The sequence below is a fragment of the Copadichromis virginalis genome, linkage group LG1 (genome assembly GCF_057382275.1).
Source record: "Copadichromis virginalis isolate Kocher_CV1m ecotype Utaka linkage group LG1, C_Virginalis_male_GT1.1, whole genome shotgun sequence".
Lineage (NCBI taxonomy): Eukaryota > Metazoa > Chordata > Actinopteri > Cichliformes > Cichlidae > Copadichromis > Copadichromis virginalis.
In genome coordinates this window covers 1,126,574-1,149,977 of record NC_140618.1, presented here as the reverse complement: position 1 = coordinate 1,149,977, position 23,404 = coordinate 1,126,574, and the positions used below count along the sequence as shown (strand labels likewise).

Sequence of the window (23,404 nt, the reverse complement as noted above, 5' to 3'; positions counted from 1 at the left end):
GTCTGCCGTCATCCCGCCACTAGCTGTCAGCAGCACCGCCTGCCTGTCTGTCTGTCCGTCCGTCTTATCGTGCTCTTACATTGTAGAAAACAAGCTGTCCGTACAAGAGAGCACTTGATACTTTTTTATTATTACCAAACCGTTCCCATAATTACCCCATAATCATTATATAATCCTTTAACAAAGCCTCCATTGAAGCCCTGTCTTTTGTCAAGGCTGGGACACTGAATCTATAATTGCATTATTCAGTCTCTTCCACCCCCCTATAGAAGCATAATATATCCAAAGCACCGCGCACAGGCAGCCTGTAGTTGCAGTCGAGCCAGTGCGCGACGTCTTTCTGTCATGTGTCCTTTTTTTTCTTTACGCATCGCGTAAAAAAAGTTGTGCCAACTCGAAGTTGAGGTCTCCTGTTGGAAATCTCCCCTCCTCAAAGAAAACTCTTTTTTTCTTTTTTCACTCCGGGCAGGGATCGCTTCCACGGAGCCGTGCGTGGAGAGCCATCCGTTGCAGTCGCGTTATCGATCTGTCATATTCTCTAATAATTCTCTTCTCTCGCGCGTTCAGGCACAAATAATAAAGCGTTAAAACATCGGCGCGAGTCCCCGAGGAGCGGCTTTGCGTGTGTGCGCGGGGATTGGCAGCACAACGAGGCTTATTTACATTAAATACGCCACAAGGTTACAGCGCAGATAGATGAGCGTCATTTTTAGCACTCGTTACTCGTGTTAAGCGGCGCTCAGGACGCAGAGCAGGAAACACTCGTTTATCCCGGACTTTCTGCGGCGAGGAGCGGAGGAGAGGACCGCGCGGCTCACCCAAGGTAAGCGATCCGACTTTTGGGAGCGGGGAGTGGGGACCCGCCGGGCTCGGTGCCGGAGAGCAGCCCGGGATTCAAACGTGTTTGTGGGACTTGAAGGTCAGAAACTCTCGGAGGTGGGCGCGAGGCGCTCTTCCTCCTGCCGGGGGAGAGGCGCCGAGGAGCGGATTATGGGCGCGATCACCGCCGGGCTCGGCAGCTGCGACGCCGGAGCGGAGCGGCTCTTTACCGCGACGCTCACCGGGCGGGGAGGAGGGGGGCGGGCGGGCTGCTGGCCGGCGGCTCGGGGCGGCAGGACCGGCTCATACCGGCGCATCTGACGGGAAAGTGTCCGCAGGGAGGACCGAGCAGAACTCGTCAGAGGTGAGAGGAGCCGGGCTGGGCCGAGTCACCCCCCCGCACCCCCATGCTTAGAAAAATCACAGCAATTATCGGAGCACCAGCACAGACTCTAACCCGCGGCGGGTTTCTGCTCCTGAGCCCCGCGTGTGCGTAAAGTGCGCGCGGCGGCGGAACCCGCAACTTTGCTCCGGCTCCGAGGCTGGGGGGGGGGGGGGGGTGCAAAGTTCCGGAGACCTGCCATTTTGTGCCGAGGTCGGCTTTGACCGACGGGGCACGTGCGTGATTGCGCACGGTCGCGCGCTGACATGGACATTTTTGGGAGCCGCTGTCACTGCAGTGTGTGTTTGTTTGGGGTGGGGTGGGGGGGGGGGTAGTTACACACAGCTTCTCCTTTAAAAATCATCAGTTTTTAGGATACCTGTTGGGGGGAGGGGGGGGGGGGGTTCTCAGAGGTCCAGTTGACCCCTGGGCGTTTTGACAGGGCTGTGCACCCCGCTGTCTGAAAATAGTCGCTGTTCTCTGACCTTTGCTGAAGTTGACGCAGAAACAGAAAGTTGCTTCTTCCTCGGATCGATTTGAGAAGAGCTGAGATGCTGTCATTGTGTGAGGTACCTCAGGGCGGATATTATGACTGAACCGTCTGGGCGTAAACCCCTTTTGTCAGCTCCTCTCTGTCCCTCGCAAACATCACACGGACGAGTGTGTTTGGCCGTGCAGCTCCACATGTTGTCATTCTTTCTGCGTGAAATATTTGGGAAGAGACTGAGAAAAGGCCTCGCTCTGCAGGTCGGCCTGTCGGAGGAATTCCTGTGTGTGTCAGGCCTCGGTGGACTGTCAGTAATTTCTTTCATGTTCGTTTAGCTTTATAAAATAAAAATCATACAGGTTTCAGCCTCACATACCACTTGCTGATTAATTATCCAATTAATTCAAAGTGTTGTTGTCATTAAAAATAAGAATTCTCATGAAATATGCAAACATTATTTATCTTCACTTCACGGCAAATCACAGAGATTAATTCCTGTTTATGGGTGAGATGTTTAGTGTGAGATTTATTAAAGCAGAAACACACACACACAGATCTGACATTTTCCTGTGCTGCAACTTTCTGACCGATCGAGCTCGAAATGTGTCGTCGCCGGCCTCGCGTTAGTCGCTTCCCACCTGTGTCCATGTCAGCGTTGCGGAGGGGGGCCACGGGCCGTGACCGACAGCGGCGATACGCATCTCTCAGCCGCAAACGAGTGAGAAGGAAGTGATGAGACAGACGCAGGGGGAGAGGTAGAGAGGGGGAGCACGGCAAAGGATGGGATCCAATCCGTCCTCTCAGCTGCCTGTCAGTCAGTCGGTCCCGCGGCTGAGGAGACCCACTAGGCAGCAGCCGCTGTTGTCAGGCCGACACTCGCCAAATTATTTGACGTGCACACAATCGGACTTGTGGGAAAGCAAAGAAAAAAACACACACAGTGAAAATCAGAGACACCCGAGCGCCATGACAGGAACACACAAAACCACATGCATTACATAACGCAGCAGTCCTCAGGACGTCTGCGCAGGCGGTCGGACAGACTCGAGCGAGCCGCAGCTCCCAGCAGCCGCCTGCCTCGGGTAATTATGGGAGAGGGCTCCGGTGGTGGGCAGGTGGGATGGGGCCAGGTGCCGTCAGCAGCCACACGTTAATTCATATGTGTAGCCCGCCCCCCAGACACCCCGCCACCCTGTTCCTGTGTGGTACCTGCAGGGCAAGGCTGAGATGCTGACATCGTCCTCACTCTACTAACAAGGAGTGTGTGTGTGTGAGTGTGTGTGTGTGAGTGAGTGTGTGTGTGTGTGAGTGTGTGTGTGTGTGAGTGAGAGTGTGTGTGTGAAACACAGGCCGTGTCGAGCTTCCGTGACCTTGATTTTCAGAGTTCAAGCTAGAGAAGAAGAAGATGTTGTTGATGCTGATCTGACACACACACTCACACTCACACACACACACACACAATCAAATCTGGGATGTGAGCGACAGAAATGTTTTTTTTCTTGTTTTTTTTGTGAAATGAATTTTTCACTCAAACTTTTATCGGGAGCAGGAATTCTGAGTTTCCCCCCCGTGAGAAAAATTGGAGGATGTAGGAGGCGTTTGACCTGTTTCTCATAATTTAGCATTTTTTAGGATCTCATTGTGTTGATGGAATTTGTAAATAAGTAAACCTTTGAAACTGCGATGATTCCACGTGTAAAGCACATATTTGTCTGTGTGCATGGGGGGAGGATAAAAGCAGCTCTGCGTCTTCTCTGTAAATTAACGGCAGTTTGAAAAATGAGCAGGAAATAAATTTGCTCTGAAATGTGAGTGAAGGATCGGTGTGCAGCTTTCCCGTGTTTGCCCCGAGAGCTCGATAAGAGTCGGGAGGTTGAGAGCTGGAGGAGCAGCGGTGCGGGGGTGGGTTAGAGGGGGGTAATCATGGCCGTCAGTTTGATCTAAGAATAAAGAGTGTGGGGCAGATGAGGCGCTGACAGACAGGCTCGACTCAGTCCTCTCATGCCGGGGTGCCATCGCAAGGAGCGTCTGCCTGTCTGGGCGGCCGGGGGGGTGGGGGTGGGGGGGGGGGGGTGTTTTTGTACTTCAGATTTGGAGACCCGCCTGCTCGCAGGTCGCTCAGAGCCCAGGTGCTGCTGCGGCCTCGTCCTCCATCAGCAGCAGGAATGTGGTGAAAAACTGGAACGCGTAGCCGTGAGATTCCTCTTTGTTTGCCGCGGCTCCCCGCTGAGCCCCCCGCCCCCGGCGTTATTAGGGTTTTACAGAGTTTGGCTCCACTTTGGTATTATTTCTTTCTCCCTCAAAGTTCGTTAGCATTTTGGATTTAAGAATGCGGCGCGCGACGCCGGGGCTGTTTTCCCGTTTGATGTGTCGAACGGCACTGTGTTTCCAGCCGTGTCATTTCCACAGACAACAGCTTAACACAAACCGGCACGCACGCATCAATCACAGGTCCTGAAGCAGAGAATTGTTCCTGCTTAGCATTCAGCCGCGCTCGGCTAAGACGGTGGTAAATACCTCCACGAGATGGAAGGTTAGACCCACTTCACACACCGGCTCTGACTGCGAGGCGCATGTCATGTCTGCTCTTTAGCTGTGCGTCGTGGATGTGACCTCTGTAAACTTCCAGACCTCGGCTAATGAGCACGCCAAAGTAGCACAAGATGGAGGGAGAGAGAGAAGGAGGGAGTGAGGACTCCTGCACCTTTAATTATGATCAAGAGGTTTTCACCAAAGGACGGAGGCGTTCCAGTTCTGTTGCACTCGTAAATCTGGCCCCGGATGCCGTATATTGTGTCGAACGATTACTGTACACCATTATGGTGCATATTCGACTGCCTCTCCAGCACCTGATTTGCATAATTGGATCTTTAATGAAACTTGCCTTGTGGAACAAAAAATACAAAAAGAAAGATGAAAAAAAGTATGTGCGTGTGGGGTGGGGGGTACACACACAAACCAGCCCCCCCCAATGTTTGTGGTGAAATAAAGAGTTTTCAGGAGGTGATGAACAGGAGGAAGAGGCAGCGAGTGACCGTCTGCGTCCCGGGCGCTCGCACATCAGCGGCACGGCTACAAATCGGATGAGAAGTGGCTGTGAAAGCTGCACATTCCCAGCCAGGTCTCGCGGGTTAAGACTACAATAGCGGGATATTCTGTGGCCCGGGGGGGATTTCAGCTCCTCTGCTGTCGACACTCGTTGCACCAACTTGTTACTCAGGGAAGATGGCTCTTTTGTAGGAGAGCCGATTCCACGCTCGCCTGCTGGAATTCCTCTGTTGCAAATATTTTGACAAAGACTAATCAGCAGCCGTTGTTTTTTTATTCTCCTTTTTTTGGGGGGGGGGCTGAGCTCCCTGCATCCTCCCGTCGGCCTTCTAGGCATGAAGGTTCAAATCCCACTGCTGCCTTTGCGACGGCGTGCGTCGCCCAAAACTGAGATTAAAAATAGAAATTCACGTTTTCACGAGTGTGTCATGAAAGAGAGGTGCTCTCTTATTTCTGCTCTGAGAGCGCCTCCACTCCAGAGTGGGACAGCTAATCGAGTGCTGGTGTCAAAAAATAGCCAAACGGCGGCGGTTTCTCCCTTGCTCTCTGTGTGAATGTGTTTCCACTCGACGTCTGTGGGAGTGGATCATGTGTCAGAGCAGTTTACAGGTGATTTGCAGGGCAGCGGCTCTACAGAGAGGTGCGTGGAAGGCGGGCAGGGTTCAAGTACCTCGGAGGCTCTGATCACGCCGAACGGAGCAATCCCAGCATCTGAGAGGACCCTTCAAACGCCTCCTTATCGCGCTCCTCGCCACAGCAGCCTCTATCATCTCTCTATCCAAATCATTTTCCCCCTCCGTCATCATCATCTTTTATTTCGCTGCTTCCCATCCCTCCTGTCTCGCTGCCACACCAGACGCCGGTGCAGTCCCCTCCTCATTAACAGATGTAGAAATCCTTTTTTTTACCCCGGCCTAATAACAAGATCAGAGTGGAAACTTCTTTACTTTCGGCCACAAATCGGAATGAAAAACGGCACACGTGATGACCTTTAATCACAATCAGATGTCTTTATTTTGTCCTGACAGGCTGGGTTTTGACCGAGCGCAGCTCGTGAGACTGCTCAAGTTAAATGTGCAGCAGTGGGAGCGAACAGACAGGAGGGATGATGATGTGCTTAACGGTATCTGTGGGCTTCCTCCTGAACACGCTGCTGCACAGATCCTGCGAGCCCGTGCTGATAAATTCAGTTTGATAAAAGGCAGCGAAATGCCGGCCTGTCTGCACACCTCTCTGTGAGCGCCGGTGCGTTCGTCACAGCCGGTGGAAGTCAAGCAAAGGGTTTTAATGTCACATCAGGCTAAATTAAAGACTCAATCGAAGGCCGTGAGAGCTGCAAGTTTTTATTTGCAGTGACAGTGGTGTGCTTCAGCCGTGGCTGCTGCTGGAGATTACCAGGCCCCAGTCGATGCAGGCAGTCGTTTTACATTTTCTATTTGTCTTTTGGGAGTTTTGTGATTATTTGCTGCTCGTTTTTAGCCTCGATGCTCATTTTGTATCTGATGACTTTGAGCAGGGGGAGGGTGTGTGTGTGTGTGTGTGTGTGTGTGTGCGTGCGTGCGTGCACGCTCATTTTGAGTCTGGCATTATTTTTCTAATTTGCTATTATTATTAGTATTAATCAAGAGAAATTAGATATGTGCTGCATTAATCATCAACCTTCCTAATATAGCAAACTGAGGGAGCATTTAAGAAAAGGCTGCATTTAAAGCACGCAGCCACCCCCCTCGAGAAGCCCTTTAATACCACATCGCTGTTCTCCATTTATGCAAAAGTAAATAAGTAAACCCAAAAGGCAAATGAGCATTCCAGCTTTAAACACACAGCCTTCTGTAAACGCCTGGCGCAGCCGCGACCGCGTCTCCGAGCAAAGCTGCCGAGAGGCGAAGGATCCCCACTGAGCTTTTTTTAATTTGAAGCTAAATACAAATGCTACCTGTTCTGCTTGTGTTTGAGGACAGGTTAGTCAGAAACAACTTCTTTCTAATTTTATGGGACATCTTTACTGTAAGCCTCGCTTAAATAGAAAACATTAGAACAGCTTCCAGACTGTGCAGGGCAATTAGGGAGGGGGTGAGGTGGGGGGTTCATCTTCTATTCATTTGATTTGTTCAGAGAGATTCCCCCAAAAATCGCTAAATAATAATCTGAGATGTTTCCACACAGTGAAGCAGGACCAGACAGGGCCGCGTCCACGAGCTTTTACTGTGGTGCCCCCATCCCACCCCAGGCTTTGGGGAAGTCAGAAGCGTCTTACAAACAAACCCCCAACCACACATTCACAGGTTGAATGATAGCAGACCTTTGCACACTGTTACACTCTTTAACACAGTAATGTTGTTTTTATGAGCTGCAGTGGTGCTGCAGAAAAGCTGAATGAATGCTCGCATTTTTAAGGAAGGCGCTGATATTTGAACACTGTCAGTGAAATTATCTATTTCTTATTTACTCCCACTGTAAGGTGAACACCATTTATTCTGGAAGCTTTTATTCTGAAAACAACAACAACAACCCAATTTCTGAAGCATCCTGTTATTGGTTTTTAATTGATTTCAAATGTGACACACTGCAGTATCTATCAGGATTTGACTTCAAACTTGAAGCTGAACTTTGTTTGCGTGAAACATTTAAGTTTCCTGCAGTGAGGTGACACACAGGTGTACCTGTCCTACTGACACTTCCTGTTTCAGTCCCAAAGCAGCCAATCAGCTGCGGATGGTAAACGTGATTTTAATGAAGTTCATACAGAATATTTGATCCTTTCTTTTCCCTTTTTTCCGTCTGTGCACACAAACAATTCCACCTGCTGTTTTATTTAATTAGGTACAGCAAACGTTACCTGTGTGTGTGTGTGTGTGTGTGTGTGTGTGTGTGTGTGTGTGTGTGTGTGTGTGTGTGGGGAGCTGTCAGTCTTTCATGAACTACTTTAAAAAGTGTTGTTCAAGGTGGGAACTAAATAGTGTTTATCTAGCACGTATCAGTGTTATTACTGGGGTCGGCTCTGTGATGTGCACGATTCCCCCGGCGACTCGCTCCTCGCTTTAAAATCTCTTTTTAAGTTGGGAGACGTTCCCGCCTCCACGCTAACACACACCCGAACAGGTCTCCCGCATTTTCTGACAGTTTCTCTCAAATCAGCGTTTTAATCTTCATCTTTGTAGTGGCCCACCCCGGCTCCCTTTCTTCCTCCTCCTCCTCAGCTTCCTTTTTCTCTTTGTCTTTTTCTTATTGTTATTATTTTTATGCGCCCCGATTGTGTTTTTTGCGTTCCTCTCTTGTTGTGTCGTTAACAGGGAGAGTCGAGTGGAAGCGCTTCGAGTCAGGCTCGTTTGTCAGAAGCGAGCAGGGAGTCGGAGTAAACACGCAGAGCGTTTGCATGCGTGGTGTGGCTGATGGGCTCAGAGGGTGAGAGACAGACTGTACCCTGCATGCCCGCACGTCAGCGGCTTCATGTGAGATCCACTGAAGCCAAACTGCGATTGGTCGGCCAGGCGGCTGGTTAAGATTCAGATATCGGGCGAGCGTGTCTTTTGTCCCGCCCCACCCTGAACCTGGTTCTGCAGGAGGGTTCTTCCTGTTAAAAGGGAGTTTTTCCTTCCCGCTGTCGCCAAGTGCTGCTCGTAGGATGTGATCTGATGGAATATAAATAACATTGAACTGAGCATCAGGATGAGTTCGAATGAGACATTGGTGGTTGCCAGCGAAGAAATGGATGTGCATGTTCCCCTCGCTGAGCGCCGCTTTTTCAGACTCCCCTTTCACACTGAAGCTCGTGGAGGACATCTTAAAGAGGCTCCATCATTTAAACACTCACTTCCTCCCTCCTCCCATCCAACTCGATGCTTCCACGCTCAAGGAAGTGCTTTGGCACAGAGGGAGAAATAAAGTCCACCTCAGATCTGCAGAGCAAACCTCTCCTGGTTGGCGATCGGCCCCCGAGGGCTCGTAGGCTGAGGCTACATCCCCATGAGAGGAGGAGGAAGGCTGAGAGCGAGGAAGGAGTGTGAACAAGAGTCGGCCTGACCTCGGGTCAGTGTGGGTGGGGTGGGGGGTGATGTTCACTGATATGAGCGAACGTGGTCACCTCCCTGCATCATGGAAGCTTCTTTACAAAATAAAAACTTTGCTTCATGAAAAAATGTTGTGACTGACGCGATCATGCTTTTTTAATAACAACTGGAAATCAGGCCATGAGTCTGAACTCTACAGAAGTTCACAGCGGTCATGTAGGAGCCGTGATGCTGATATGTTGTGTGTAAATCTGAGGTGTGGTCAGTTTCTGGCGGTGATCGTAGCTCCAGATTTACAGGCTGTGTGGCGTCGGAGCGAGGAGGGTCTGAGGAGGAAGCGGAAGACGTCTGAATTTATTTAAAAATTCTGTCCAGGATCGAAATGATGAAGCACAAAAAACGTGACGCGCTTCCTTTTTTCTGTGAATTTTGGAGGGCGGAGCTCTCCGTGAAGAGTCAGGGTGCAGGCGTCGCTCCCACTTAGCAGCCCTGACAGGTGATGTGAGCCCTCAGGTGTTTCAGCACGGCTTGCTGGCTGTACTGTACATACCTGTGTGCGTGTGTCAGGGACTGTTGGGAGGGGTGAGGTGTGTGTTTGGGGGGGGGGTTGAATCAGCCATTACCAGCGTTCATGTGGAGCCCCGGCAGAGGTCAGTCTCCTCCTCGACACCCCTTTTTCATCCAATTTCTGAGGCTGCGGGCGGCCGCTCGCCGTGCTTTTGTTGCCGGAGGTAATCTGTGAAGTGATCTTAATTATGGAGGTTCGGCCTGTCCCCCCACCCCCACCACCTCTTCCTCCTCTCGCTGTCTCCTTCTTTTTCTCTCTTCCTCTCTGTACACGCTTTTAATCAAACAGCGTAGTTAGCTCGTAATGAGGGCGAAGGGAGCACGTGCGCTCCTGCTTACACATGCTGCGAGGCTTCGAGGAGAACGAGGAGGATGAGGAGGGTGAGGAAGGATGGGGAGGGGCGAGTTTCACTCACAGGTTTGCCTGGAAGATTTTTGCAAACATCTCTAACTGAATGTGAACTGGTCTGAAGTCAGTGTGATAAATAAACCAGCTAACGTGTGTGAGAGAGAGATGCACTTTTGCCTGACTGCTGCGTGCTGATTGGTCTGATTTATTTTCCTGCTGAATTTGTATAATTTATTTTAACGTGTTGTGTTTTGTCACAAACGCCACAAACTCTTTTCAGCTTCTGTAAAAGTAAAGTCCGGACTGTGTGTGTGTGTGTGTGTGTTGAGCCCTCGGGGCTGAAGTGGGAGGGTGAGGGGTGAAGTCGGGGCAGTGGGGGGTCAGTGGGGATCCGTTACATGTTAAACGGTCGAGGCATTGATGAGATGATCCGGCGAGGATTAGACCGACAATCCTGATGGACGCTGAAAAGGTGACCACATGAGGAGGGGCGTGTGTGTGTGCGTGTGTGTGTGTGCATGAGATCACGTGCACCCCTCACACAGGGTCCTGGGAGCCATTTCCAGGTCAGAGTGAGGTCAAAGGGCGGCTGAATGACAGTCAGATCAGACGTTGTCGAGTGTGATGATGTCACTTCTTCCTCATGGTTTTTTACTGCTTTGCAAACATTAATGAGGTTTTTTACCTTTCCTGTGACGTCGCCCGTCGTGCGATCGGCAGCTCGTCTCCTCTGAGCTTCGGTGGTTTTTTTCTCGTGTTCAGACTGAAGCAGATCGCCGACCTCGCACGTCGACCTGTTCCGTACGCGGAACGTCGAGCTCTGCAGATCCGGCGGACTGAACGTCTGAAGCATCGACGTTTCTGGAAAATCAATTCCATTTGGACGAATAATTTTTTTCCTGGATTTTCCCAACGAATCATGAGAAATGTAATGATTTGTATTCATCTTCATTTACTCTCTGTTTAAGTCAGTGCAGGGTCAAAGGTCGCGTCTTTACCGAGCAGTGTTAATAAATGTTTTGCTGACGGTGGGTGACCGAAGGAGGATGCAGGCCGAGCTCGCTGTGCGCTCGGACCCGGAGCTTCATACGTCCAGCTGTCATTCCGCAGCTTTGCGTGTGGTGATGTCACAGCGAGCAGACAAATACCCCGCCCTGCAGGTCAGGGCAGCCATGTTCAGATCAAAGTCTGTATATAAAAGATGGTGGTAGCCAACGTGATGATTTTGGATCCTCTATGTTGGTTCTTTGGAGTGACACAGAGGCATCAGAGTGTGTGTTTGTGTGTGTCTGTGTGTGTGTTACAGTGAGGCTGCTAATTCCTTCAGGGTCAGGAGGCGGGGCTAGGGTTAAACGCTGTGGTGGGGAGGTCAGCGGTGATTAGCTGCCATCTGAACTAACGGCCGGATGCTGAAGAAGAAGGAGTGGGAGGGGCCAGCAGTGTGCTCGCCCCCCCACCCCCCCCCCCCTTGTCCTTATATTATTAAAGGTTGCCTCCATGCTTAAGTAAGGCGAGGCAGATGGGCCTTTTCATAAATCATGCTTATAAGATGATTACAGGCGTCGCCGCCCAGCATTCTCTCCCCTTCGCCCTCACTACAGTAGCGCTCAGAGTTTTCCTCAAGGCCGGCTAATCTCGGCGTGTTTTTAAACCCACAGAGCCGAAGCTGAAGTCTGATTATTTTACTGACCCGGGGAGAGAAAGGAGACACCGAGAGCAACAAAGAAGGGGAGAAAAATGCAAAAGATAAGAGCGAGTGCCGCCTCCTCTCCCACTTGTTCTGCTCCCGAGCTCAGAAAGTTGCTCAGGAACAGGATGTTCGATATATAGCACTGTGTGTGTGTGTGTGCTGTTCCTTGATGTATGCGCCGTGTCAGGCAGTCATTGTCTCCTGGGTAAAGAATGATAGTTCAAATACCTAGCATCTCTCCCCTGGTGCTCCAAACGCTCGCCTTTGAAGTTTTTATAATCCATCTGTCATCTGCGAGCAGGGAGGGCACATGTTCTGTACCACTCAATTACCAAATTCTCTTTTTGCCAACTACAATGAAACAGGAAGCAAATAATATGGGCGACCCTGAAAAAAAGCGAGAGGGGGGAGGAGGGGGTGGTGAATGGAGAGAGAGAGAAAGAGGGAGGAATTGCTTGAAAATCCTGCGTTCCTGACTTTCTCACGCACTTGATTGTGTCCCCTCGCTGCCTCTCATAACAGGAGAACAAAGCCTGTTTGTTGTGGGTGGAATGCCTAAAATGCTTCCTACTGTTACAATTATGAAGAATTTGATTGAATGTGTATTGTTTCAAGGGCTTGGTGATTTTGATCATTTTTTTAAGTGCCTTAGATTGTTACTCGGCTTCCCCACCCCCCCATGAGAAATAATAAGCAGTCACCTAATCAGATTCCATTTGATATAAACATTTCATTTGTTATAAGGCCGGTCAATGTCGCGCGTGTTTTCCGCGATGCATTATTCATCGCGCACGCTCCGAGATGCGTTCTGAATGGCTTTTCTGTCAGCAGCTGGATGGAGTATCTAATGAAGTTTGCCGCACTTCTTGGTGTTAAAATCGTCTTTAATTGGTGAGCGCTTTGTTGTGCGTCGCTTTAAAGCCGTGCTGAGGAAAACTTCAGATGACTGCGTGGAAAATAACAACAGCGGCGGCTGCAAATTATGGCTCGGAAACATATTTCATTTACATACGCCGCAGGCCGCTTTTAAGGCGTCTACCTTTTAATTCTTTTTCATATTTAACACTCGATACAAAACAATAAGAAAGCCTCAGATCTGCGTGTCTGGTTCCTCGTTTACATCCGAGCCCCCCACCCCGTCCCTCGGCGTCCTCACCGGGAGGAAGATGAAAAGATTGTTTTGAGAAGCTCCAAAGGAAATTTGACGTTCTTTGGTTGCTTCTGAAACTTCCAATATTCTGCCGTAATTGTTTCGTGCACGTTATATATCTTCGTTTGGGGTGGGGGGGCTGGGGGGAGATGAGGAACGCGTCGGCCTCTTTCTTCCCAAATAAAAGGCAGCAGAACCCATCTGGTTGGGTGATCCACTGCTGGCCCTCTCGCGCTCATCGCTGAAATAATACTCCCTCTAATGACTCCCGCATATTCTGAAATCTCCCTTTTGAAATTGGTCTTGGCAGATTATTTGCAGGTACTTGAGTTGCATCTGTTTGCAATTTTGCAAATGTGGAAGACTTTAATGCCGGGCAGGGCGGCGAGCAGAGAAGAGGCTATTTTAATCCCTGGGATAACACCGGCTGTCGGCGTGAGGGGGCCCAGGCGAATGTCGGGACAGTACCTGCACGTATACCGGCGCTGACCCCACCCCCCCGATCCCATCCATCCATCTGTACCGTGTGGACGCTGGGGGTGAAAGCAGGAGGCCATCACGTACCCTCAGAAACAAAGGGCTCCTGTCCCTGCAGCCAGCAGCAGATTCAGTAACAGGTTCGGTTTCCAGAAGACGGAAATTTATGTAAATGTTATGACGCGCTGTGACAGCGGGTTGTCGCCACGGCTCACCCGGGTCGCCCAGTTAGAGTGAAAGAAGCAGTCCAGTCCGTTAGGCAGGAGGCTCTGGGTTCAGACCTTCCTGGGTTTCCTTGGTTTTCAAAATAAAAGAATAAAAGAACCCCTGTTTGAAGCTGAAAAGTCACTCGTGGTCTTTTATTTGGATCACGTTTAATTTTCAGCCTTTGTCTGACCACGAGCTCGTGGCGGACACTCGGCATCAACGAGCGAAGAGCAAGAAGCGCTGCGGGTTTCGAGCTCGTCCAGGTGCCGGGGCTGGCACCGTGGATACGCAGGCGTACCCGCACAGAGTCGCCCGGACGCGAGCTGCGTCGGCGTGCCCCGATGAGCCGCGCGCTGCATTCAGTCACTTACGACACGAATAACTGAGCGGAGGCCGTCGGTTATTTATGTTGTCCAGATAAAGTGCAGTGATTAGCGAGGCTAAACCAAAGCTGAAATGATTGTGACTTCAGTCCCTATTATTTCTACCATGTGGCGAGCAGCTGACCAGCTTAAGCCTCCCCCTCGCGCCCCCGCCCCCTCCCTCTTTTAAAGCTGTAATAAGGTGCCCTATTGTCCGATGGCAGGGAGAAGCGGGGCCGCGGCCGAGCCCACCCAGCTGACTGTAATTTCATAGGTGGTTACAATTACATTAATTACATATTTCATCAACAGTGTTTATCCAGCCGCGCGGTGAATGAAGAGGCCAAACTTTTAACTTTTGTTTTTGCATTTCTTGTTTCCCCCCTTTCTCCTTCCTCCTCCTCTTCCTCCTCCATTTTTTTTTTTGTGGTTGTTTTATTAGGAGCGAGGGGAGGGGAGGTGCCAGAGGAGGAATTATGCTGAAAGTGTATGCCTTGCAACTTTTCCCCTCCCTGTTGGAAATGTTTATTTGAACAGTAAGCTCATGATTTGAATATTTGTAATCCATGCTTAAATTTACAGGCCAGATGAACTTTTTGGCACAGAATGGCAACCATAAGTAGGATTTTGAGAAAAGCTTTACAAAATTTTAAGCCATGTGCAAGGCTTATATAATTTAGAAGGGGGGGAAATATGCACAAATAAAACAGGCTCTGTCTTATTTACTTTACACTCGCAGAAAAAAATGCATCATATGGCCTCTGACGTACGGACGTATATGTGCGGATGCACGCGGAGTTGTGTCTTTGCAGGAGACTCAGCTGCTTGTGAGTCTGTGCGGGAATAACGTCCACCCCGGTGTCGGCGGGTGCCACCCATCGTGGAGGGGGAGGGGGGAGAGCGGGGTCAGCGAGGCAGGCGGGAGGAAAAGGAAGACTTTCTTAAATGATGCTAATCAGTCCGGAGGGGCCTGGCCCTCTCTGCCTCATCAGGCTGCTGTAATTCAGATGTGCCGAGAACCTGGAATTAAACGTGTCACTGTGAGGCGCACGTGTGTGTGCGTGCATGTGTGTGTGTGTGTGTGTGTGCATGTGCATGTGTGTGTGTGTGTGTGTGTGTGTGTGTGTGTGTGTGTGTGTGTGTGTGTGTGAGGGGTGTTTAGGGGTTAAGTAGAACCAAATTAGTCGATGGGAGCACTAACAGCAGCGGGAGCTTTCTGTGTGGCTACTTCTTGGTGAATGTCAAGATGATTTAGCTGCTCTTCTGCTCGCCGTCTGTCTCTGAGCGCCGCTCCTCCAATCACGGCTCCGGGCTGTCTGTTTGTGGCCCTCCATGCAACAAATGAATATTAAATCTACGCTGGGCATTTTCGCACAATGGCAGGAGGTTACGCTTTGAAATATGAGAACGGTTAGAGCCAGAAATCCTGCGAGGTAACATCACTAAAGTCTCACAGGAAGTTTAACATCTATAAAGTGGGGGGGGGCTCCTGACCGCTGGAGCCAGCATATGCGCTGTAATATATTTTAATCACTGTGGAGGACGCATAAATTAGGCTTCCTTTATTCGATAAAAGCTGTAAATAAAAGCCTGTTTGCTGATAAAATTAAAACTCTGAAGGAAAATGAGAATATTTGCACAATAATGAAATGAGGAGTGGAGGGGTCACAGGAAAACACTCGTGCTTTACTTTCTTTGCTGCTTCCTGTGAAAAGTCTAAAACATCACGTTGATGTGTGAACAGATTCTGGTCTGAACATATTTGTTTAGGGTTTCTGTGCTCTTCATACTGATCTTCTTTCTGTGTGTGGCTGAATGTGGCTCACTGCGATCTTTCATTTGTGCTCTAGAACATTTCATGCTTCGTGTCATTCGGCGTCATCACCGGCTGTACCTAATGTTCAGGTTTTACTCATGTGGACCTGCTAAGCTGTCGCTGGGCTCCTGTTTCTGGTAGAGCCGATGCTGCGTGCAGGTGAGGTGGCGGCGCTGCGGCTGTGCCGACACGCACGCACAAAATGCTGCGTGTGTTTGTAGTGCTTACAGTGCTTATCGACATTATTCATGCTCGTTTTTACAGCACGGGAAATTTCACGGAAAAATCACAGCTTCTTTATGTTCAAATGAAAAATAAATACATAATTAAAAATAATGCCAATTTATATTATTTATGTAAAGAGCAGTAAATAAATAAAAGGTTCCTAGTGATCAGTGTCTGCTGAGAGCGTCTCAGTGAGGCGAGTGTGAAGAAGGAAAACGTAGCGGTCGCTGTGAATCAGAGCCGGTTTGAGAGTAAAATGAGAGAGGTTAGTGTTGATGAGTGTTTCCTGTGAGCTCACAGTGAAGAGTGTGTGTGTGTGTGTGTGTGTGTGTGTGTGTGTGTGTGTGTGCGCGGGGACACCAGTTGGGCTAACAGCTGAATCATGGCTCAGCCGCTGCCCCTCGTAGTCCTTGGCAGTTAGCGGTGTGAAAAAGCCTTCTCTTTGAGGGCATTATATAGATTAATGTGCTGCGCCTCGGGCACACACACACACACTCACACACACACACACACACACTCACACACACACACACCTCGCCAGGGAGGGATACTGACTCAGTGTGTGTGTGCAGCATTGGATTGTTGAGTTTACTGAGTGTGTGTGTGTGTGTGTGTGTGTGTGTGTGTAAGCTGAGAGAGAGAAGCTCGCCTGGTTGATTTTTGAATTATTTTTTTTATAAATCACTTATATATTAAAATTTGTTTTTAAGGTGGAGATGTTGTTTAGTGAGTTATTCTTAAGGTGGAAATGCAGTTTAGCGGTTTGTCTTTAAGGTGGAAATGCATTTCAGGGACGACACAAAGATATCGTTCCTGCTTTTCTACGCTGAACTTTTTCACCTCATGTGAGGCTTTAAGTTTATGCAGGGTGTTGGTGGGGGGGGTCGTGTAGGGACGGCTTTCTCTGAAGGTATTTTTATGTGGATTAGGGGGTGTTTATGAGGACTGGCTGACCACAAAAGGGGGAGGGGGGTGTTTCTCCTCACTCTCTCTGTTTTACCCCCCCCCTGTTTTCCCCTTTCTAGCCGAATTAGCTGTGAGTTTAGCGGAGTGCGATCAGGGTGTAGCTGAGCTGATTCACACACACACACGGCCGCTGGAAGCAAACGCAGATGGAAAAGTACAACAGTGTTCCAGCTGAAGTTACAGCTTGTCGGGGTAAACAGGACACTTCAACTTTTAAAGGCCTTGCTTGCCCCCCTTTTCTCATCTCGCTGGAAACTGCGCGGTGAAATTTATCGTATCAGGATTTAACGCGTTCCAGCCCAGATCAGTCAATCTGTGGGTGTTTCTATGACACCCAACCGTGCGTGCGCCACGTACATACGTGTGCACGTGGAGCCGGAGCGTGTGCCGGTATCTGCAGCCGGTGGTCTAAATAACCTACTTTTGTCTGACAGCGGCGCGGAGACACGGAGGTGCACATATGCAGAAAGCTATTTGGAAAGGCCTCCTCGTAGCTGTCAGCTTTTATTATGCGCTGAGGTGTCATGTTTGTTAGGAAGCTGAGTGCAGATGGCAGAGTGGAAGAAATGGATCACTAATTTTAACAATGATTAATGAACAGAGATGGAAAATGAATTACATCGGACTATTGGAGGCAAGGAATATTTTCTCTGAAAATGTTAACTTCGGCTGCCAGGCAGCCGGCCGTGCTGTGGGTGTTATTGAGGAGGGGGAGTGTGTGTGTGTGTGTGTGTGTGTGTGTGTGTGCGCTCTAAGGTGCAATTTTTCCCCTGCATCTTTTGTAGAATCAACACTTCACTGCTCTTGCCTATTACTTTAGTGCTCGCCTGCTTAAACACTGCCAGCTTCACACACGCTGTTGTTCCCCCTGTGTGTACTGCTCTAGCAGTTAAGGTACACACTCTTTAATAAGGTAAACACAGGAAAGGTTAGACTGTCTTAAAATGTTCCCTATTTTCATTACTCTGCAGTGCGCTTTATATCAAATCAGAGATGTTGCAGATTCAATCAAGTGTTAGCAGCTCGTGCCGAGGCGTCTGCCTTTAACCGCTCTCTGAGCGCAGCGTGTCTGCAGGTCTGCAGGCGGAGGCGTGGCCGGGGGTGTTCGGACTCCCTTTTTGTCCCTACGGGTGCAGTGTGTGCCTGTGCACCCCAAGGGTGCACCTGTGTGCCCTGAAGGCTCACGCATGCTCCGTTTCTTCTGCACTCGGGACACAGTCAGATATTCCGATGAGGAGCTTCGATGTGTTGTGACACGGTGGTGCAGAGGTTAGCAGCACAGTTCTGGGTTTGAACCTTGATGTGTTCTCGCTGTGGCCCGTGAATATCTCCATTTCTGCAGGCTTGCATTAGAGCGAGCCTTTTTATTTTTATTTTGTGAATGTTTTTGTAGCAAAATGTAAAAACGTTCAAACTGAAGCCTCAGCGTCTGTCACGTATTTGTGTGGTGCAGAATAAAACCAAGGCCCGACCTGCTTTAGTCTTAACACCACACATATCAACTCAGGCCCATCAAACCTGCTGCAGAGGACGAGTCAGCTTTCAGATGCGATGGCAGCCAGACCGCAGACCTGCCATCCTCCATTGTTTGTGATCTGAGGGGAAACCTTGGAGTTTCTGCCACTTTTTCCCCTCGCATCAGACCCACCCCCTCACCCCGTTGCCCCCCTCCCAGACGCGTCTCTGCCGATGTTCGTCTGGTGGGCGGCTGGTGGAACACGGTTTAATAGGTAGATGTGAACTATTTTGAATTTAATTAATCTCCTGATGAGAAAAAAGAGAAAACAGCAACTTCCAGCAACACAGTGTGTGTGTGTGTGTGTGTGTGTGTGTGTGTGTGTGTGTGCACGTTTGAGGAGACAGAGGGAGAGATCTCAGGTTACGGCAGCATATGCTAAGCACTCGGAAAACATACACAATGCCTTTGGTGAACAAGGTAGTCGGTATGCCCCTGGGAGCCAATTTGGATTGTGACTTAAGGCAACGTCGTGGCTTTGTGTGTGTGTGTGTGTGTGTGTGTGTGTGTGTGTGTGAGAGATTTACTCTTGACGCTCCATTGAAACAGTAGTGGTGGGTAAATCTGGGTGGCCCTCCTGCAGACCCTCCACATCTGTGTCCCCCCCACCCCCCCTGCAGGACTGAGCCGGCTCCTCTCTGCCTGGCTGCTCCTCCGCACTCACAGCACACTCAGCCAGACCTCGTTTTACCCAATCACAGCGTCCGCGGTAACCAAACCCACCGCGGCAGACGACGGTATTGATCTGAGCGTGAGTGGCAGGCGGGGTACGGCGCGCGGCGTGCAGCGTTTAGCGCCTAGATTGAGGGTAAATATACAAAAAAGGAGATCTCGCAGATTCCCGTCTAAGCAAACTTTGACAGATTTAAGCAAACGTTTGAAATGTCACAAAAAATGAAATGTAAATCAGGAGCAGTTTAGTCAGCTGCGTCGAAACGGATAAATTAACTTCTTCAACAAAGAGCAAAGCTCCGCCACTTTTTAGGCGTTCCTCCTCGATGTGAAGTCTGTGCAGAGGAAGCAAACGCTGGCAGAAGCTCCGATATCTGCCAGCCGGGCTGCTCTAACAGGAAGTGCCGGCCTTTCTTACTCCGTGCTCTCCGAGCGCTCGTGCAGCGCGGGGCGTCGAGGAGCGGCGTGGGGCTTTTGCACTCCCCTCATCAGCCGTCACTGCAGAAAACATCATCATCAGAAGAAGAAATGAAAAAAGTCAGACACTGATGTGCACAAGCAATTACAGTTCATATATTTGTTAGATTATTCGTGTAAACGACATCACGTCTGCACAGGAAGTGCTGGGGAAAATAAAGCCGTGTGTCGGGGGGGGGGTCTTTGTCTGCTGTCGCCACCGTTACAAACTTGTCAAGCTTCAAATGTGTGTGACTGTGAATTTCCTGGTGTGTGTGCTTTGTTTACAGGCTCTTGTCGTCCCACCTTCTGTGAAGCTGTCGGCGCTCTTCCTGACACCCGGCGCTCGCTGGAGAGGCGGCAGTCACGCAGGTACGATTGCACCGATTGATCGCGGGAGAAAGGGGAGGATATTAAAGGTGTCTGTCACATTTGTGCGCTCTCCTGCTTTGCTTTCTTTCCCAAAAGTCCACAAAGTCGTGCCGTACTTTCTCTGAGTTGGCCTGTCGCAGTGTCTGCCGGCGGCTCAACGGCGTGCTCGTTGGACTCCACGCTTCCACTGCCAGCGTGCACGCACGTACTCACGGCAGCTGAAGATGTGGTCAAAGCGGCCGTGTTTGGGCGTGTTTTCGTGCATCCGCGGCGTGAGTTTGAAGGCACATATGCCGGGATGCATGGCGGCAGAGCCGGCAGCAGGATGCGTCGGGGGCGTGTTTCTGCTGCGCGTGTGACTCCGAGTCTGTTAAATCTGCTCTTTGCATCTGTCTGCTATTAAACTGAATCTGGCTCCGTTTAACGTCTTCTCCTCATCACGCGCAGAGAAAAATAAAAAATCAACCTGTAGCTGCAACATAAATACGAGCAGCGAAGATATGAAATATTGATTCAATTATCAGAAACACTCAGACGGCCTGTTTACTTTTTCCTTGGACTGAATTCTGAGCGTCCAGATGTGGAGCCGCTGATGTGAGGCTTCCTGGAAATTTCAGGACGTTTTCGGCTGGCGGGCGCGCTGCGGTCAGACTTTGCCGCTGGTCGTTACTGTGGTAACAGAGGAGATGGAGACAGGGTTGAGAGAAAGCTTATTTGAACCCAAACCTGGGTCTCTTTTTAAATCTGAGCCGTCTGGTTGCACGAATGTAACGTAAAGTGTGACCGAACGATGGAAACGCCCCGACACCTCTGCATCATCCGCCAGTTTTTATATGGTCACTTTTCTTAACTATGTGAATGAGGGAGCGTTTCTGAATGTCCACACATGTATGTGTGTGCATGCACGCCTGCCCTGCACGTCATATCGCTTCATCCGTTAAACAGAAGGAGGGTTCTTCTTCTGTCTGCTCCTTTTCCTGCATGATTTGAGCGACGTACAGATGATTCACTTACTGAGGATGTCCATAAATGTCAGCTGTACGTTATTCTTTTAAATGTTGATTTCACACGGAGGCCGGAGTGGTGACACTGTGCTAAAGTTTAACTGCACATTTAAACCGTGAGCTACGTGAAGAAAAAGAAACACAATTTCACTTTTAAAAGGGAAAGTTTGTGTTAATGAACAGTGTCTTTTTTTAAACTTACTGAAAAAAACATTCATGTCTGTGAGTTTAGTTTTATTCATTTAGCGCAGTCACGGCTCTTTGTACTGTAAGACCTACAGTAATACAGGCAGGCTCATTTTACAGGTTTAACTACATATTACAGAAATGCTGCTTTAATGAATAAAAGAAATAAATTACAGAAAGCTTTCTTTCCTGTGCCCGCCTTTACATTTTCCATAGCTGTCCAGTGGGCCGGATTGGCCTCTTTCCTGGGCCGATTCTGGCCCCTGGGCCTTGCGTTTGACACCCCATCTCTATAAGAAGAACTTGGTGACAGTGGGAAGGAAAAACTCCCTTTTAACAGGAAGAAACCTTCAGCAGAACCAGGCTCAGGGAGGGGCGGGGCCATCCAAAACACACCAGACTTTTCAGCACATATTCACACACACACACACACACTCGCACACACACACACACACACACACACACTCGCGCACACACACTCGCACACACACACACACTCGCACACACACACACACACTCGCACACACACACACACACACTCGCACACACACACACACACACACACACTCGCACACACACACACACACACACTCACACACACACACACACACTCGCACACACACACACACACACTCGCACACACACACACACTCGCACACACACACACACACACACACACTCGCGCACACACACTCGCACACACACACACACACACACACACTCGCACACACACACACACTCACACACACACACACACTCGGCCTGTCACAGAGCCACACCGCTGTCATTTCCTCTCTGTGCAGCTCAAGGAGACAATTAGCAAACAGAGGTGACACGGTAAACAGGTGCGAGCCATTATTCCTGGAGCTGGATGAGCGTGGCCACCCCATCCCTCACCGTGATGGGCTGTTACTGTGTGTGTATGTGTGGGGGGGGGCATGCTTCATCCTACCCAGTTGTCTGTAATCAGCACGTCATCATCATCATCATCATTGCAGAAACGAGACTCTCTCTCTCCGAGGCTCACATTCATCTTTAAATCCATACCTGTCTGCCCGCCGTCCCTCCTCTTCCTCGCTCATAATTACTCCTCTCTCACGTCTCTGTGTTCTTTTCGTTTGTAAAAGTCCTTCGTCCTGGGAGAGAGGGGGCGTCCCGCGCAGCAGAGGGAGGGTTGAGGGTCAGGACGGTTTGTAAAAAATTGATTGGTGGTAAAGTGCTAATCAATGAAAGCTGGAAGTTCATGTATCAGAGGAGCAGGTATGTACCGGAGCGTACATACTGCCGGTGGCGTGGCGCGCCGTGCTGTTTAGGAACACGTTTTTGATTAATCAAATATAGCACGCGGTGAGTCACGGCGTGTTGGCTCGTGTCATATCGGAGGTATGTGCCACAGATTTCCCTCATATTGGAAGCAGAGCTAACACATGCTACCCCTGACGTATTCTCACACCATTTCTCACACAAAGCTCGCACACACACGCACAGATGACTTATAGACGCACACACAGCAAAGCTGCTGCTCTAACACGCTCGCACACAGCAGCAGTCAGAGGTATTTTCACCCTCTGCTACGCTATACTGCCACTCCAGTTTAAAAAATGCATTCCTGTTCTTTAGTAGACGTGAAACCATTTAAAGTTTAGATTCACAGGTTCGTGGTTCACCTGAGGCTCATTTTAAAGCACCGTGTTGTGCCTCCGTCCTCTTTGGCGTCTCTTTGTCAAACACTAAAGTGAGACGAGCACTAACCCGTCCTCCGCGTGATGGAGCAGAGAGGGCGGAGACGGGTCAATTTAGCCACAGTTTCCTCTCCGGCGTTGTTGGGTTGAGATTGTCGCTGCTGTGCGGTTCTCTTCCCTGCTGGTATAAATAAGACATGATTGGCATCGCGGCAGAAAAACGCCGCTCGCTCTCTCGCTGACAGCCTTCATTTGCTGGAGGAGTGGCAGACTTGGTGGGAGTTAATGATTATAATTATTTGGCTTTTTTTTACATTGTAGGATAATTATTTAAGAGGTTTGTGTAGTCATTGTTGTAATCAGTAAAGAGAGATTACAGAAAATCCACATGCCAACAGATGGCACTTGGCTGTTGTTGTTGCTGCGTATTAAAGCGAGTACGGCGGCGGCGGCGGCAGCCAGGCGACGGCGAGAGGACAATCAGAAAGAGGCCAAATTATTAAACAATTTGTGCTTCATCATAAATCCATTTATCGTATCGCTTCATCTCAGCAGCAGCAGCTACCGCTGGATGTACTCCGAGTCACAAACCAGCACGCCGCGGGGGGAGGGACTTAACCAAAAAACGACTTTATCAGAGAGGGAGGACCGAGCAGCTAATGTGGAGGAGAAAAAAGCTGAAAAACCACATGACCTCTGACATCAAAGCTCTGAGCAGCCAATCAAGAATCAGCTCACTGACTGAAAAAACAGCTGGAATCAGGACGTTTACGTTTAATCTGCGAAAAACAAGATTTTTATGTTAGCTCGGCGTGAACAACGATCCCATCATGGAAACGGCTCCGACTCACACTTCCTGTCATTCAGCGTTTACACCGGCCTTCAAAATAAAACGTTTGAGTCGCCTGAAGAGTCAAAAATCATAAATGACAACAGAAAAAAGTTTACGTTACGTGCTGCA

The 23,404-nt window shown here is 49.7% G+C and overlaps 1 protein-coding gene across 3 annotated transcripts in view; it reads left to right on the top strand.

Moving 5' to 3' along the window:
* The first annotated feature begins 322 nt into the window (after nt 1–322).
* The window catches only part of znf536 (zinc finger protein 536), a 200,897-nt gene continuing 177,815 nt past the window's right edge, over nt 323–23,404 (top strand). For all 3 annotated transcript variants that reach the window (XM_085464240.1, XM_085464316.1, XM_085464396.1), the window contains exons 1-2: nt 323–823; nt 19,490–19,571. The gene's annotated coding sequence lies outside the window, so the exon portion shown is untranslated. The remainder of the gene's footprint in view (nt 824–19,489; nt 19,572–23,404) is intronic.